This window comes from Typopeltis vanoorti, chromosome 16, assembly GCF_054136105.1.
Source record: "Typopeltis vanoorti isolate ZY-2024b chromosome 16, IOZ_Tvanoo_1.0, whole genome shotgun sequence".
Taxonomy (NCBI): domain Eukaryota; kingdom Metazoa; phylum Arthropoda; class Arachnida; order Uropygi; family Thelyphonidae; genus Typopeltis; species Typopeltis vanoorti.
In genome coordinates this window covers 51,245,369-51,264,020 of record NC_143564.1, presented here as the reverse complement: position 1 = coordinate 51,264,020, position 18,652 = coordinate 51,245,369, and positions in this window count along the sequence as shown.

Sequence of the window (18,652 nt, the reverse complement as noted above, 5' to 3'; positions counted from 1 at the left end):
TCCCACATAGTTTTAAAACCGAATAAGAAACTCAAAGATTGGAATCAGAGAGTTTCTTGACGAATATAGTAAACTATAAAGTATCGGCTGACACTAGCGTTAGCCAATGCAAGTGATCCTAGTACGTAGTACAATATTGGGCAGCTCGTTGCAAAGGTGGAGGAAGAAGTTCAGATCGCTATTCTTAGGTATTTTCCATAATGTAATACAAGTACATAAGTTCGCAAAGTTCATAAGTTCAAAAGTACTTAAGTTCATAAGTTCAAAAGTACTTAAGTTCTTTTCATTGCCGAAATGAAGCTTATTAGCTCTTTATACTTAAGTAACTTAATGGTTGCACCCGGTTGGAAAACTCGTTCGCAAAGTACATAAGTTCTTTTCGCTATAACACTTTGGTATTGGGTCTAGCTACTCACTGATGAAGCCTCAAAAAAGGCTGAAACCGGTCTGGGTAGTGACCTCCCTCCATAATGTAATAACAGCATACATTTCCTAGGAAATGTGTTTTTACATTATGGAAAATACCTAAGAATAGCGAACTGAACCTCTTCCTCCACCTTTGCAACGAGCTGCCCAATATTGTACTACGTACTAGGATCACTTGCATTGGCTAACGCTAGTGTCCGTCGATACTTTATAGTTTACTATATTCGGCAAGAAACTCTGATTCCAATCTTTGAGTTTCTTATTCGGTTTTAAAACTATGTGGGAATTAATATCCCCTTAATTTAAGTAATACTTTGTATCATCATTGTTGAGTCTGCGACATTCACCAAGAAAGTCTGTTTTCCATAAGCGGAGGTTTGCTCCTTGTCAGGAATAATCTCTTGTGGATTCCACACGCAGCAAATGTTATAGAGGATTTCGTTGTATTTCTTTCAACAACACTTTCAGCGGAATCTGCTTAATTAAAGGGCTCTTCAACTCAAAGGTTTCTGATACTTATATTCGCAGATGCAGCATTCAAACGCTGTATAACTATCTAATGTTTTTTGCCCTTGTTACAAACGACGTTCATCATATGAATGCCACACGAAAGGAGCGGCATCTATATACACATTGTGATCTATTTTCTAAGCATGAATGTGTTTGTAAGATTATTCATGTACGTAAGGGAAGAGAAGTTTATCACTTTAGTGATAAAAACTACCATCTTGAAGTAGATCTGAATGCAAGAATTGCAAAGGAATACGGAATAAAGTACATTCTTGCGATAATCATTGTTAATTTTCATTTTTTCTGCAGGATTTTCATACCATTTAGTAATTTGGGAGTCGAATTACTTCTGCGAAAAATGGTCGATGAATGTGAAGTGTATTGTCGCTCTTTTTCTGAGTACAATAATTAATTTTATCAGATTCGTCTCGATAGTAGTGGTGTTCTGTTTGGTTTCTTATTTCGCACAGTCTTATAGATTTTCCTTTTATTGTATAAGTCAGCTCATTTAAAAGAAACCACAAGAAATTTTTCCATAAGCAAATTGGAAGAGATCAGAATGCTTTAAGTTAGATGTTGCTCTCTTCTGGGGAAAAATACTTTGTTTTCTGGATCTCTTTTTTTTCTATGCATTAAACACTGCTTTGTGTTGCTTTTCTGGCTTTCACGTTTTTAATACTAATTTCGCTTTCTTACATCGGTCCTAAATTTTTTTAATTGCATGCAATGCCATTCTTATGACATGCATTGCATGCTGTTTGCAGCAAGTTTCGAATGAGGTAAGTAAATCTTGTTTTTTTGTGAAGTTTATTTTTTATATGTTTTCTGATGATGTAGATTATTTGATACATTTTACCCTTTGACATCCTTCCCAACAAACAATGATTGTTTCATTCAATTGTTTGTATAATTAATTCCGTTTCAAAAATTCATAAGCACACCTATCACATGTGTATTGTCCACCCATATTTATTCATTTTAAGATTGACGAGGCTAGGAATTTGGGAGTGTTGGTGGATAGGGAGTTGAAGTTTAGTGGCACGTCGCTAAATTGGCAAAATCAGCTCATCAAATCACTTTATTACTGAATACTTTGACGAGCAGAGACAAGTTATTGTTCCTCTATATTGAGCCTTGTTAAGACCCCATCTTGCCTACTGTGCCCAGATTTGGGCGCCATTCTTGATGGGGAGGAGATGGAGAGGATCCAGAGGCAAGTGACCAAGATGATAGCAGGTCTATGGAATGAACTTTATGAGAACAGGTTGAAGATTTGTAGGTTGCAGAAATTGGTTGATAGGCGAAAAAGGGATGATATGATTGAGACATTCAAATTAGTGAAGGATTTCTATAAAGATTAGTTCAGAGGATATTTTTGAGAACAGGACTGGTGGTGCTAAGCCATCCATGGAAACTGGGCAATAGTGTGGATAGCAAGGGTGTTAGAGCTAGGGTTTGTACTTGGAGTGGTAAATGAGTGGAATAAGCTGCCAGAGTATTGTGGGTGCCATGACGGTGAATGAATTCAAGGGAAAATATGATCGATACTGTGTGAATGTTGAATAGTTGTTCTTGACATGCTAAGGGCCTCCCTCGATGAGTCAAGAATTCCTAATATAACAAATCCGAATAGGAATCTAGAATTTTAAATAAATGTCTTTATTTAAATGCCTATTTAAGATTTCATAGTGAAATCTGTTTAACAATTTCAAAGTTTTTTAATTGAACCATTTTAGTCTGAAAATTAACGAAACTTGAAAAGGATAAAAAATTAATTATTCATGTGTGTTTATATAGACTTTGATAAACAATGACTATGGAAGTATAATGAAATACTTATTTAAAAATAAATCTTATTCTAAAAATGTTTTCCAATATCAAAAAGTCAGTTCAATAACCAGTTATATCCTTTTTCATCCTTGGATCTGTATGTTAATTTATGACCTTCTGCACTTCATTCGTTGCATAACGTAGTTTGGAGAGGTCAATGATATCAGCACGAAATTGGATATTTTTCATAATGGGAATTTTCAGAATAGTAAATCGAATTGTGTAATGTGTAGGAAAATTGTAATCGAAAATTGTATATTTGAGAAGGGAATTACTGTTTCAAAGTTTCCCACACTGTCTTAATTCCGAGTGCTTATTCTTTAACATTAAAATAACATCAACATAAAACTGGATAGCGACTCTCCGTTCTGTACAGTTAGTGAATGTTCATTGTACGCATATATTTTCAACTTTGATATGAAAAAAAGGCACTTGAGAAATTGGATAATTATATGCAGTTTCTCATCTAAGTAATGTGTGCCTCTACAGCAGTCCAGAGTAAGTAGTGATTTCTCGTTCGGAAGTGAATCCAGATCTACACTTTCCAGGGAATTAGAAGCTTCGTCTAAAAGGCATCCGATTAGTTATATTCGCAATGCAATATTCAAACCTTATACTGCGTGTTCATATATTGCGTTATGATTTTTAACATTACCTGTTCAACATTAAGTACTTCACTTCCAATGTCTTAGATACAAGAAAGATTTGTCAGATCTCTTTTCTCCAATTTCCGAAACTTACAATCTGGCAGAAGGAGAAGAATTGCAGTCGCTTCCCACCTAATTATAACCATCTAGTCAGTAGATATAGCAGTTCGTATGGTCAAAATTTCAAAACCATCACGACTTTCCTGTTTATTAAATGAGAAATTCATCCGTAATTGTAATTTGTAGCAGATATTAAACTTATTTCTTGTTCAGTATTCACAATGTTGAGTTAAAATCTTTACTGCATGGGGAAAAAAGTGTTTTCATAGAACATTTCGTTCGACAAATCTTTCTAGGTTTGTGAAACGGAGGGTAGTTCAGTCGCGAGGATAACGCGGTGTTTGCCATTCTGTTGCAACCACCAGGATTTTGTTCCAGTCTGTGATCAGAGGAATGTTTATAAGGAATTTGGATATAAATTTCAGTTAGCAAGTTACGGAAGTGGCAGGTGGCATATCTTAAAGATACTACTATAGTCAATGTTGATAAACAGACCGAAGTATTTTGGTCTATTTCTATTCTACAGCGAAACGGAAGTCGATTAATACAGTGAATTATTTTTCTTTGTTGTGAACGTACTGTTGCACTATATTCATTGTGCTAATCTTTCGTTGCTGAGATGCCATGTTCTATGTACTTGCTTGTTCTGCTACTAAAATATATAAAAGAAATATTTTTCGTTCTAATTTTAATATAATGCAATGGATGCGTGCAAAGTAAAGCATGTGTGAAAAGTAGTTCTCCGTCAGAAAATAGTTTCCTTAGAACATTTTGAACCCATTTTGCACAAAACATTTCCTGTCTTGGGAGTAAGATATTTAGGCGCATATAAGGGGTTGATTTTTAGCTGCGAATCATGCAGAGCTGTACACTGAGCAGCAAATGTGCAGAAACGTGTTCATTCAGATTGTCACAGGGAACGTCCAGTGAAAAATTGTGTATATATACACACAATATATATAAAAAGATAAGCCGAAATTTGAAACTCATTTTTTTTGTCTCCCGTTTACCAGCCCAGCTTACCAGCCAGGAAGTCGAGAGTTTGGGAGCCATAGGCGCCAGAGCCCCAATATTACATATATGCTATCTGATCAAACGTATTCGGACACATACTCTAAATGTAAATCAGACTTTCCAGTAGTGGACATTAACACGGGGTGGGTCCATCCTTTGCTTGTATGACAGCTCTAACTCTGCCGGGGAGACTTTCCAGTGATGGAACATCTGTGAAGGAATGGCAGCCCATTCTTCCTGAAGAGCTGTAGCCAGAGCACTTTGTGATGGGGGTCACTGGGGGTTTGGAGCGAAGTCGGCGTTCTAATTCATCCCAAATGTGTTCTATGGGATTCAGGTCAGAGCTCTGGGCCAGCCAGTCCATTTCTGGAACGTTATTGTCCACAAACCATTCCTTCACAGACCTTGCTTTATGGCAGGTAGCATTGTCATGCTGATACAGACAATAGTCATCACCGAATTTATTTTCTACCATAGTCAGTATACAACGGATTCAAAATGTCCTTTTACTCTTCCGCATTTAGATTTCTGTGTAGTGTTACAAGGAGAGCCAAGTCCATTCCATGGAAAATGTCCCACACTGTAACACCACCTCCAAATTTCTATGTTGGCACTATACACGCTTTCAGAAATCTTTCTCCGGGCATTCGCCACAGACTGCTACATAGTAAGGGTGATTCATCACTCTAAAAGAATGAGTCACTCTTCATTTGGAGTGACGTAGTCGTTGTCCACTGTCGTCGCTGTTTACAGTACTGCAGGCAGCACTTTACGTTCACAGGAGAAAGGTTTGGTTTATGGGCAGCTGCTAGACCATGGAACCCCATTCCCTTTAACTCTCGACGCACAGTCATGGTGCTGGCTGGATAGTTACTAGCACTGCGGAACTCGCTGGTTCATTCGATGTCTCGCGATTTTCACCAACCACCTTCAACGCTTACAGTCCCTGTCTCATTAAACGCGGCCTACCCCCGTGGTTTTCGTTATGGTTGTGCCTTTACGTTTCCACTCCCCAATCACGTTAACTCTTGGCTTGGGCAACTAGAGGGTTGAGATGTCCACGTCAGTAAGAAATCTGTCAGACTAGTTATTGGTTGCCATATTCTGGTCGTACTACTTATCACTGAACACACAGCTCCGTGCCTCCTTTTTATACCGGTAAGTGAGGTCGAGTGACATCTTCCCTTCAGTTTACGAATTACAGAGGGGTGTCGGGATACTTTTAAGTGTGCGCGCGCGCGCAGTGGGATTTGATTCTCATAGCCTGCTGGTAGGATAACAGACTAGTTTTTTTTCAACGAGGCGAGCCAATGTACACTTTTAACACAAAACTTTTAACACTGTTTAATTATTAAATTTTTATGCATATATTACTAATTTTTATTGGCATTTAAGCCACAGCCCTTTTCCTTTTTAGCCCTCATCTTTTTACCGCTATTCGTAAAACATCTGCAATCCGAAAGACCATTTCACAACAAACCGTAACTTACCGAGTTCACTGTTATGTCCTTCGTGATACTTAGGTACTCCGTGTGCTTGCACCTATGGCCTGCTCGTAGGTTTTATTTGCCGTAATCCTTGCAACGTTTTGTTAGTCGAAGTGATAAAGAAATCTTACCGGAAAAGAGTAGACAAGTAAATTTTAACAAAGATTTTGTTAGAGAAATTACCTAAATGGAGAATTATTTAAAATAGATAATTACCAAACAGAAATGAATTAAAATATGATAACCCTTCATATAAATAATATGAAGGATATTTCTCATTGCGATAACCGATCCACAAAGGAAACAGTTAAAGATAAATGCCAAATTTAAGGGATCGTCATTGAATATGATGGTTTATATTGAAAATCATTCATTACAGAATACCATCAAAATCGTATTAAACATTCGCTAAAATGAAGACATTTGCAACCAAATTAATCAATATGCAAATATGAAGTGTTTTTGACGATGCATATTTCACATTTTTCATTGGTACACTTATTTGAGAAAAATAGATGCGCATCAGAGGTGGAGTTTAGTATCTAAACACTTGACGCTTTGAACAAGTGGGTGTTATTACACACTTTTATTTATCAAGTACTAAACTAATTCATTGAGCCCAACAGCAAATGTGTTAGGATACGCAAATCCTAGGCAACATAATACGGATACTTCTTTGATTAAACCCTATCGATTCTTGACTATTTTTTCCAATATTTCGGTTTGTTGCTGATGAAATCTGTTGATATAATGTAAAGAATCTTCATTCATTCAGATGAAAATCTTGGAGGATGTGTTAAAGTGCTGAGTTGGAATATTGGTGAAAACTAATATTATCTCTCCTAGAGCTAACTTCATCCCCGATCTGTTTAGGCATTAGGGGGTATTTGCAGCCAATTAACTTTCTAACATAATGAACTGAAATAATCAGCCGTTGTGTATGGAGATACTTAAATCAGTGATCCACATGATTAGTCATCTCGCGACAAGGTAATTAAAACGAAAATATTTTCGTCGCCTCAGGAGTGTGAAGTTTTTCTCAATATTGTCTCTTACTATTAGAGTTTACGTGTAAAAATATGAATTAGACACAACATTTTAATGAAGCACAGCATTAATTAGAACTAGCAGCACATGTAATACAAACCAAACACTATATCCGCACTGAAAAATCCAGTTTATGAAAAATCATTCGTCACGCAATATGTTAGTTATTTCCTAATGTCCCTTATTTGTATCTGACAAATAGTTTTCTGTCGAATCCTTCCTAATATCACGGATATGAAAAATATCAGAAACCCCAAGGACTGATCACTGTGGCATACCAATGTTCATCTTAAATATTGCAGACTAATCTCTCATGCACAACTTTTTGATATGTATCAGTTCACCATCCTCTCATCCCTAAACTTATTTATCAGCGTCCATTCTGTACGCGTCAAACACCTACGAAAAGTCCAATAGTCAAGGAATATCTATTCTCTTGTCAAATTTAACTGCAACTTTATTATAAAAAAAATGTACACAGAATACTGTCAAGCTATTTCTTTATAGAAATAGCTAATTTTTCTAAAATTATCACCATCACTCCAAATGACTTCTCTTATCACCCACAGGGCTGCAGTCCTTTTACTGCTATTGTTACAACTTCTTTGATCCCATAGAACATATTACCAAGACAAGCAGAAAGTCAAGCTCTCACTATTATGCCATCCGCGATAATTAGATCGAACTTAATTTCAGACCATTCGTCACCAATTCATAAACAATTATTTGTTTTGCGATAACCGATGCCCAAAATATATCAGCAGCAGTTATACAAAGATAAATGGCTAATTTGAATGCTTGTCATAGAATATTAACAAGTTTTATATTGAACATCGTCATCCATAAGAGAATGACGTAAAAATCACGAAACACGTTTACTAAAATGAAGATATTTGAATACAGTAATCCAATTGTAACCAACAATATATTTTGAAAGTCAGTATTTCATTGGAAGAGATATTTCTGGGACATTTCAGTTCTGAGTGCGAAATCCGAATTGCTGTTCATTCAGTCCCTGAATGATATTTTCCCTTGGATGAGCTATGAGGATATTCAAACACCTATTCATTATATTATTTCTCTGATTACAGATTGGCGATCGTCGATAATTCTTACAGATGGGTTGGGAGAAGATCTTTGCTAATAATCAAATGGTTATTGTGATGGACTGTGGATTAAAATTTTAAAGAATGTATCCATTATATGGTGTGATAATCTAATAAAGGTGGTGCTAGAGCTAGTCATTTTAACTCCACACTCGAACCTTTACGGGTATTTCAGAGTACTAAAGCCCAATCTTTCTAACTCAATCACTTCCAAATCAGTAGTTTACTGCAAGATAACTACATCTGTTTCTTATTCGCGGGGCACCTTAGAAAATTAGCCAAAACTCTAAAAAACGTACCATCTCTGCACTAAATTTAAACCTCATTTGAAGCAGCTACCATCATCCACTCTCCAAAGTGTCATCTAACTCTTCTTTCAAGATCCTCTGTATCAGATGTTTAAGTTCCTTGCAACTTTTCATATTATGGTCAAGTTGAAAGATGCAAACATCAGGCAGATCTAGCTGACCATGCCTTGTATATCTTGCGTAGAATCAAATGGATGTAAAATACTATTCACTACAACAAATACAAATTTGAAAGAAGTTTAGAATCGGCAACAGATTTTTTTTTTAATAAAAACCTAATCGTAATACTTATTTTTGTATTAAACTTCCAAAGATTTAATTTTTAGGCCTCTTGACAGCTAAGGCTACCAATTATCATCGGTACAGAGCTTCCCCCAAAAAAGTTCTGAAGTCCTCAATGGACTTCAGAACTTAATGTTTTGTACAATTTGTGTCTGAGACGAAATACAGGATTGATTAAACGCGTTTTAATTATTTATGTGTGCTGTATTTATTCCATTAAACCTTATAAGTTAACTGACAGTGTGGCACTCAGTCTCCTCTATAAACCACTTAAAATGAAAATATTTTCGTTACTTCACGCGACTGATGTACTCATTCCCGATGTTCTCTTATTATCTTTAATAATAAGAATAATCTAAAATGGGAGAAAAACCATTTATGAAATATAGGAAACATCAGGAACCAGTTAATTGTATAAAGAAGCTGTTGACTTCATATGAGTTGCCTTGTTACATATTTTATTTACACTTATTAATTACTCCTTTCTCATTAAACCTTAATTATAATCTTACCGGCTGCGCCATTGTTATTATCGTTGCTTTTTATATATCTTGTTCTCTCTCTAAATAGCCCTCCTAATCTACTGTCGTGCCCTTAAAATATTCAGATTTCCTCTTCGGATATCGTCAAAATTTACATTATGCTGCGCAGCCAATATCCTATAACAGAAGAGACTTGTTCAGGGAAATAATTCTAAATTCAAAAGGGATATACACAATGATTAAGCTCGCGCTAGCGCTGTGCAGCTTCAGTTAGCAGTTGCGACTCGAATCTCACGTAAGCAATTATATTTAAATTCCTTCTCACCAAATGGGTTCTATTTCATAAGTGGTGGTTTGAATTCGTAATCAAGGCATAAGGTACAAAACATGTTTATTGGAAAAACAAAACATTTTACAGTTCAGAAAATTCAAATACTCAATGGATCAAAATTCACTAAGTTAAGGTTCATACTAAATCAGTGAATCTGAGTATGCTCAATCCTTCAATTTACGAAAGGATAAGATTAAGTGTAAGCATAACACTACTAGGATAATTCCTTTCACAAGTTATTCATAGAACACGGCTTGAACACTTTCATTAATACTCTATCAATAACTTTCTTAATTCTAAATTTCATTAAGCCTAGCCATTCACAATCAAAATACTGACCAACAATTCTTGTTTGTTCCACAGGGTCTTAATTCAATCAAATTTTCACTTAAGTTCTCTACTAGTGTCCTTTAGTTTACAGTATACACAAATTTCTTATTCTTCTAAGAATTTTTTTTACATAGAATGAAAATCTTTACATTACTGGATCCTTTCAGATTTCATGCTGCCATCTCATGTAGGTCTGGATTACCTTATTGTATATTCATCGGTCGTCTTTTCGCCTGCGATGCACTACGCTTTTCTTTTAATCGTTTCCGACTGTGGAATGCTGTCTACCGCTCTGCAGGAAACTTTCTCTAATGGGAGATTCTGCTAAGGCTCGATTCCTCATAGGCCGTCATATCGCGATCAGCTCCGCTTGGAAATCTTCAAGCATTCAAGAAAAGAATCCGCCATCCGTCATCACCGTAGTCGATCCACTACTCACGAATCCCCAAACCTAAAACTCGAATCCAGGAACGATATCCGGTCCCGAGTCCAGATAAAACTGAGGGGGGAAGCAATGGTGAACTACCCTGAGAAATCTCGCTTAACACTGCGCAATGCCTACAAAGTCGCCTATTTTCACAATTCCACTCCACCAGAATGGTAATCAGTTCTCTTCTGCAGTGTAGTTGCATCACATATGATACGTAGAACTTAACTCTTTGCGAAGGTACCACTAACAGGGATTTGTTTCACGTTTGTGCTTTCACTCACTGAAATGCGGGTATTCGAAATCAAATTTCACGGAATAAGTGATTAAATGTTTTTCGCATAGCATCCGAATCTGTATACTCTTGTTCTGGCAGGTTTGCTTTCTTTGTTCTACAATAGTCTCAGTGACTTCCATTTTGAATTATTCGCGCATAATATAAACCGGTCTGCTGCTTAAAAAAAAGCATGTCTTATTTTCGATAGCAGCGAATGAAGTATTTGATATCGATGAAGAGGATGCATTAAGTTCGTTCATTATTTGACAAGTGAATAGTGATTTTATTCTTTAAAATAAACGAAATGTTGAGCTTAGCATTCGCTTGTTTAATAAGCAAGAATTCTCAAATCAATTACATACAATCAAGTTTAAACAATACATTTCATATAACTCGAGAACAGAATTAGTATTATAATTTACAGAATGTGCAATTGATATAACAGGATAATTCATGTGAATAACAATTTACTATTGTAGTTTGCAGTTATACAAGGAAATATGATTGCATGCTAAAGTTTACATTTTTTTCAAAATGTGAAAAAAAATAGAGTATGTACAATTAACACATTGTTTAATACAAACATTAACAATATTTTTAAGGAGCATGACAATAGCGTACTACCACATTCCACTACTGTACCTTTTAATAAGGTTTTATTATTATATTTTCATATAACATGAAAATATACATATAGTAGTGCATCTACATATTACATGAAATTTTATGTATTAAATGTTTTATGCAATAAATATTTTGTTCATTATAAATAAGGCTAAGAATTTCATTAAGTAATGAAGTATTTTGTGTGTAATAACTTTTGCACAGTATAATGTAAAAGGAATGAAAGTTGGTTGGTAATATTAGCAGTAAAAGGATGAGGCGGAACCTCACCGACTTCAATGCGAGAGTTAGCTTTTCTGAAGCCAGTGAGATTAACGGGTTTTTTCCTGTTAGCATTTACTGCTGTTATGCGAGGTAATTTTTGCAATATTAACTGTACTGATACATTTACAGTTTGTTTTTATGTTACTGTTTAGATTATATGGCAAGTTGTTCATTAGGGGCTAAAAGATGCTCCCTCACAATAAACTCCCACATACAAAAACAAGGTACATGCAACTATATTGTAATCTTGTGTATGAACAATGTAACTTAAGCTAAAAAGTTGTTCAGAACTGATTTTAGATATTGATCATCTTATCCATTTACAACGCATATTTTTCAAAATGAAACAATAGGAATTTGAGTATTTTTTTTTTATTTAAAAATTGCCTATTACTGCTTTTTTCTTTCTCAATGAAAGAAAAAATTCATATAAAAATTCTTTCAAAATGCCTCGAATTCATTTTATGTGAGAAAATAAGTTTAGTGGTGGCCATTTAGTTATAAAAGACAAAGAAATGAAGGAAATAAGAATTTTGGAAATGCGATCAGTTTCAAAAAAAATGCGCTGTATTCATATAGCTGATAAACAATAATTAAATATAATCAAGCGGATAACATGGCTCGTGTTGAAGCAGCGAATGCACTTCAAATGTATTAAAAAAATACAAGCCCGTGCACCAGATTTCCTGCCATTATCGACCAAATGTCAAGCAATGCCTCGGTAAAAATGACTTGGAATAACCCGAAATCAAACAGTACAGGTACATCCAAATCCAACTATGTTAATGAATACTAGCGTAATGGCTACTTGGCTTAATTATATGAAAATTATAGGAGATGAAAATGAAGAGTTCCTTTCGCATGACAGGAGTCAGCCTCAATAGATATTTTAAACTATGAAATTTATTTATTGTCGCAATTGACAACGCGGTATGCAGATGCCACTTAACTAAGCCACCTCTTTGAGAAGCTGTACACAATTAATGGCATTTTAAACACTGATGCCTCGAAGAAACAGATACATACTGTTGATTTTTGAACAAGCTAAAAAATTTGGAACCAATCAATCATGACAGATTTTGAAGTGGCTTCGATTAATGTTTATCGTGAAGCATTTGCTACAAGTCGTCGGTTGCCTTCGCCGTCCACCTCTGGAATTGTTGCGATGCTGCCCTAAGTGTTAACAAAAATTCGTGCGAAGGATGGCATCATGCAATCGGCGCTTCTAGTCCAACAATATGGAAATTTCAAAATATTTCCAAAATTTAAAATACCATCGTATTGTTAAGGCTTTAACCATAATTTTATATTTTGAAAAATAACTTCGGAGCTTGCAAGTAATTTTAAATAAATGAACACATGAAGGTCTTTATTTTACTGTTAACCCTCTTAACGTTTATTTTATTTATTCAGAAGTCTGAATTTTATCTCCTATCTTCTAAAAAAGATAGTCTTTTTCGATGTGATATACAATACATTTTTATTAATAAATATGCATTACTAGACATATTTGCAAGTTTTATTCTATGAAAAAAAATTTTTCTTCCATGTTTACTGCAAATCCCATGGAAATTTCTAGACCATTTTCAAACATTTAAAATAGCTAGAAAAATATCTTCTCTAGCTATTTTAAATAGTTTTTTCATTTATTCTTTTGCTTCATACACTGCTCAGCAGACCAAAGACTGCATTTAAGCATATTCAAGCTTGTAATAAGCTGGCAGTATCGTACCGGATAATGATATTCACCCCATCCAAAAATATCATCCATGGTGGGATCTGAAACGGCTTGTTGGTTTGAAAATGGATAAACTACTCTGCCAACCACGCCTACATTACTTCAGTTTTGACACTTAAATATAAATTCGAATCAAGTAAAATTTCAACCTTCCTTTCATCTTTTAAAGATGAAAGATAATTTTAATAGAATTCTTACTTTAATGACAGTAAGAAAGATTCTTAACTGCTGAAATTTCAGCATGTAAAATGAATATCTAAAGTTGACAAAATAGTGGCTTTCCAAGGAGAAAAAAATCAAAATAGAAGTAAATATCTTTGGAATACTTGGGACGACCTTAAAAAAAATCAACTAAATTTGATATTTTGACGTGTATAACTAAATAGCAGAATTAATATTTAAACCATCTCTTGTATAGTTCGCCCACCGTTTGTAGGTCTCTGCTTCGCGTCTTTCCAAGAATAGTCGATTCATGCTGAAGGGGAGAAAGAAATAAAGGACGTCCGAATTGGTCGCCAACACGCGAAATCACGCGCTTTATAGGTAAAATTTTCCAACTGTTATACAAGCAACATAGTTTACTATAAAAGAGAAGTTAATTTTCCGACCGGTAATAATAAACAACTCATCCCAAATACGGACTGATTACCCTATTATCGGAATAGATTTTTTCTGAGATGCGCAGAAGTGTTGAAGGATCTCTAATCGGTGGGCGAACTATACAAGAAAACTCGAATCAGACTAGGCAGTGGCGTTGCTCGGGCTTTTGCCGCCGCGGCAGCCTTTAAGGTTGTTGCCCTCAATACATACCAAAAATACTATAAAAAGTCAAAACGTATAGGTAAGGATCAAAGTGTCCCCATGCGCACTCCTGCCCTAGCTACCCCACTGAGACTATGTAACGTTCTTTCTAAACCAACTTTATTTTATAAAAGTGAAACTGACTATAAAATAGAATCGGAAAACAGATTCAACCAGCAGAAATGAAACTTTCACAGATAAACAATCTGAAAGTAAAAGCAACTATAATTGAATATAAACAATTGTTAGAACATCTAAATGGAATGAGCAATAGCAGACTGCCAAACCAAAAAATACCACTGAAAGTATTTTCGGCAGTCTGCTATAAAAACAAACTAAATGGAAAAGAACTGGAAGATGAAAGCGATAGCACATGAAACTGGAACATACCACTCGACCTAAATTCCATGATAAGTAGATAATATAGTTTACATAGCCCTCTGTTGAGAAGTTCGGATTCTTACAACTGCTGACTGCCATTTCTGAAAATGGCAGTCTTAGTATATACGAAGGTGTTTGAAAAGTTAATTATATTAATTTAAGATTTGATAACACACCTAGAAGTTTCAAAAGGGTGTGACATACTTAGTTGCCGGGCAGGCCTGTTCGAAGTCCCGCTACTTCAAATAAAGTAGAGCCTTGGGTTCCCTTGTTTCAGCCAATTACCTATGCAGGAAGTTACCTGCATTATAAAAAACGCTCGAGTCAAATCGTGGGGACCTACAGCTATAAAATATTACAAGGCTCTAGGAGCCGTGAGGGGGAACCTACCCCTGCTGTGGACTGCGATTTGGCGAAAAAGTTGTTTTCCTGTCTAACAACAATCTTTTGCAATGGCACGGAATACCCAATGGACCATTGAGGAACACAATGACATTGCAAAGTCTGAATTAGAGTTCGACGGTAAGTTTGTTAATATAAATCTCGCGGGGCTCTACCCTTCTCGGCATCTTCGTGAGATTGTAAGGCTAAGGCGCTCTAAAGCTTACCACGAACTTCGTACAGGTATGCGTTTGCCGGCGCCACCTGCGGAGGATATTGATAGAACTGCGCCACTGCATTTTAACAATTCGCCAGCTCGTGAGGATCAAACTGCTGAGAGGCTTTCCACATCCAGTGATGTATGGAGCCTTCTGTGACGTTCAACCCCGAGGTGGATGAAGGTATGAGGCCTTTCTATGTTCCAGACCCAGTCAGGCCTTGTGGTTGGAAAGCTTATAAAGCTCTTAGAGAGAAAAGACTATACTAGCAGAGGAGGCGGTTCTATCAGCAATCTCCATTCCTTCAAAAAATAAAGTAAGGAAGGAAAAGACATAACTCCACAAATCTGGAAAGTAGGTAGTGAATCATTTGAGGTTTGAAGAGCTGCCTCGAAAGATAAGGAAATTTATGGAAGTGTTCAGGGAAAATTTAGGGATTCATGCCATTTAGCAAAATGAATCCTAAATGGAGGCAGCAATCAACGAGAGCAAGCCGTTTGTCTAATTTCGAAACTTTAAGTGATTTTTCAAGGTGAAAACGAGAAAACTGGTGAAGTTGCCCGCAGGTCCTCCTGGACCCAATTGGTAAATGTATTTTATAACGAAGGAAGAAGTGATTAAAGGAATACCAGGGTCAGTGCGAAGGGAACCGATAAGACAAGTTTAAACGAGTTAAGGAAAATTCGAGTTCAAACAGTAGTAGAACTGGAACTTTGGTTGGCGAAGAAGGATATTCCTCCTTCGCTTAAGAGAAGCCCACAATCTTAATCCCAACGAATTGGGGCGTGGCACCTGATTACTGTCGGATCTATAATTGTAATAATCTTATATCAATAAGATTATTTCGAGGAAAATAAGCATGGTGAATTTGTCACCAATGCAGAAATTGTTTTTACCCAGCAATGGGTGTGCAACAAATATAGCCATCTTAGTCTATATGGCTTAGCCTTAGAGATATAAAGGCAACGGTTCTCAGTGTGTATAGCCTTTTTAGATATCTTAAGAAGGTTTGACTAAAGCATGGGGCAATAATAAGAGCATTGGAGGATTTAAATGGGTTACTGTTTGAGCGAACTTACTAAGAACATGTGTATAGATTGTACTATATGCTTTACAGATGAGGGTAACTCGTTAGAAGATAAACTTCTGCGAGGGGTTAAGCAAGGTTGCCCTCTAAGTCCCTTACTATTCAATGCACTAATTTATGGATTAAAGAAATTGTAAATTTGTTATCCCGTGAGGTATGAAATGATTCATATATTGGCATATGCTGAAGATATGGTCTTCATAAGCGATAGCCCTGAGGATATTAGTTATGCTAGCTATAACAGAAGCATAGCTAATCAATCAGGGTCTGAGAATTAATCCAAGAAAATGTAAATGGTCTACCTACATGGTGGAACCCAAGCTTAAAGTGGATAGCTTGGTATGATGGGGTACCTATACTCACAGAGGGAGAAAACATGAGATATCTGGGCTTAAAGTTCTCTCCAGGAGGGTTTGGTAATTGGGAACAGAAATGGCTTGATACGATTGACTGCCTCTCCTTTGAAGCCCACTCAAACTATTCTAAGGCAATACTTACTGCAAAGTCATCTACATCCTGTCCAACAGAATATACTTTAAATCGAAAATGAGAATTGATCAATTTATAAGGAAGTTGATAAGAATCTGGTTGCACGTTCACCATAATATTAGTGATAAGTATGTTAGAATACTGCTTGGTATGGGAGGTCTTGGTATCCTATTTCTATGTGAAGACAGGTTGCAAGAATTAGGGGCAGATTCTTGCTTCAATTCTGGAATAATCACCGGAAATGTCCGTCAATATTCTAGTCTGATGAGGCCTTGCAGAAAGAATTAGTGACAATTTGTGCATGTTTAAAATCGATGCAAGAATATGTGAAGAAAAGACATGGATTAAACTCCCAAAGTCGCTAAATAAAGAGGATAGAGTTGGCAGACGCTTGTGCCCAGAGGGCGGGTATAACAAATTATAGGAACTCAACTGGTTTTCTGAGAAGGTCGCAAATTAGATGGGAAAGTGACAATAGATTTCATTAAACTCCGTACCAACTCCTTTCCAGTAAGAGGAGTAATGAAGAGGTTTATTCCGAAGGATGAGGGCTGATGCAGGAGCTGTCAGAAGGACAGCTCGTTGTCGAATCTCAAGCCCATGTCTCCCAATGCTGCCCGAATACACTCGGGTACCATATCGCAAGACAATAGTCTTAAGCGTCTTTTATAGATGGTTGCAATTTGTATGGTTCTGCGAGAGCCAAGGATAAGGACGAATAGGGGACTAAATGTCCCGGACTTAATAGCGGTTACCACGGGGGCCGCATATATCATTGATGTAACTGTGGATTATGCCAGTAAGTATAGTCTGGCACAAGCAGCCCAACGAAATTAAATATAGCCAAACTGACCTCAAAACAGAAGGTTAGGAGGATTACCAACAGAAATGTAGTACATTTGTTACCCTTTGTAATTGGAGCCAGGAGTACATGGTACGCAGGTAATTTACCTATAGTAAAATTGGAAAAGATGACGAGGAGGAGAATCAGTTTGCTGCTCTCAGTAGTTGAGGAATCCACTATTAGATTGTTTAGGGGGTTTCAGTAACAGCTGGCATATGAGGAAGTTCCTACCTCAAATGATCCACAATAAGGACGTAAAGATTAAAGACAGCTGCACCTTGTCGTGCGATATTGCCCGAGCCAGATTATGTATGCTAGGAAGGGAAGAGCGAAATTGGGTACTTACTAATAACCAATTGGAAATTTTAACGTCAGAATAGTGAAGGTGACTTTGGATGTAGAAAGTTCCACCTTAGCATAGGTATTTTCTTATATTCAGTGAACTGAGTATAAATAATTAATATGCACTTTGGTGCAGTATATAATGTGAGGATGTATTGAATTAAGTAATACATAAGGAAATTATACCTGCGGGCGTTATCGTGCGCGGTGTTAGGCTCTCACAGGAAACCCAACCTGCGAGACTAATGAGGGAGGATGTTAGTTCTCCCAACACCAGTATATGTTAAACTTTTCAGCACTCTTATAATCCTTTGTTACCAGGCAGTAATTCTAACAATCACTAGGCTGCAAGCTAAGCGAGTTAACTTATCACCACTGATCTTTAATCACCTTACTTGCTAGATATATACATCCAGCAAAACCTGGATATGATGCATAGCATCTACTAAACGAACATGGATAGGAAGTGCAAGAAGTCGGCGAGGTTCTCTATTAAAAGGTGCGATAAATCACACTGCGGAGAACTCGCAACCATATTAACTCGAGTTCAGAAGGTCTGTACTCCTTTGAGACTTTGCTTTATGGAGAATACAAAATTCTTTATCATATTGCAAAATTATAATCTTTGTAACACAATCTGCAGTTCTTTTCGCTTCAAGTTCCTTGCTTTCTCATTAAAGATTGAAATAAACGGTTATGAAAATACAGTATTTTCTGCTGGTTTAAATATCCGGCAATTGGAACGATGAACTAGTATTACCTCCGCTATAAGTTATCGTTCAAAATAAGATGAATGGATCAAGGGTGAAATCATTTCCAATTTTGTTTTACAATAGAATTAAAATTATTTCACCTTTGCTGGCTAAATTCCCCCTAGCAACTATTAATTCGTTACTTTTCCAAAGTAATGGTATCAGAT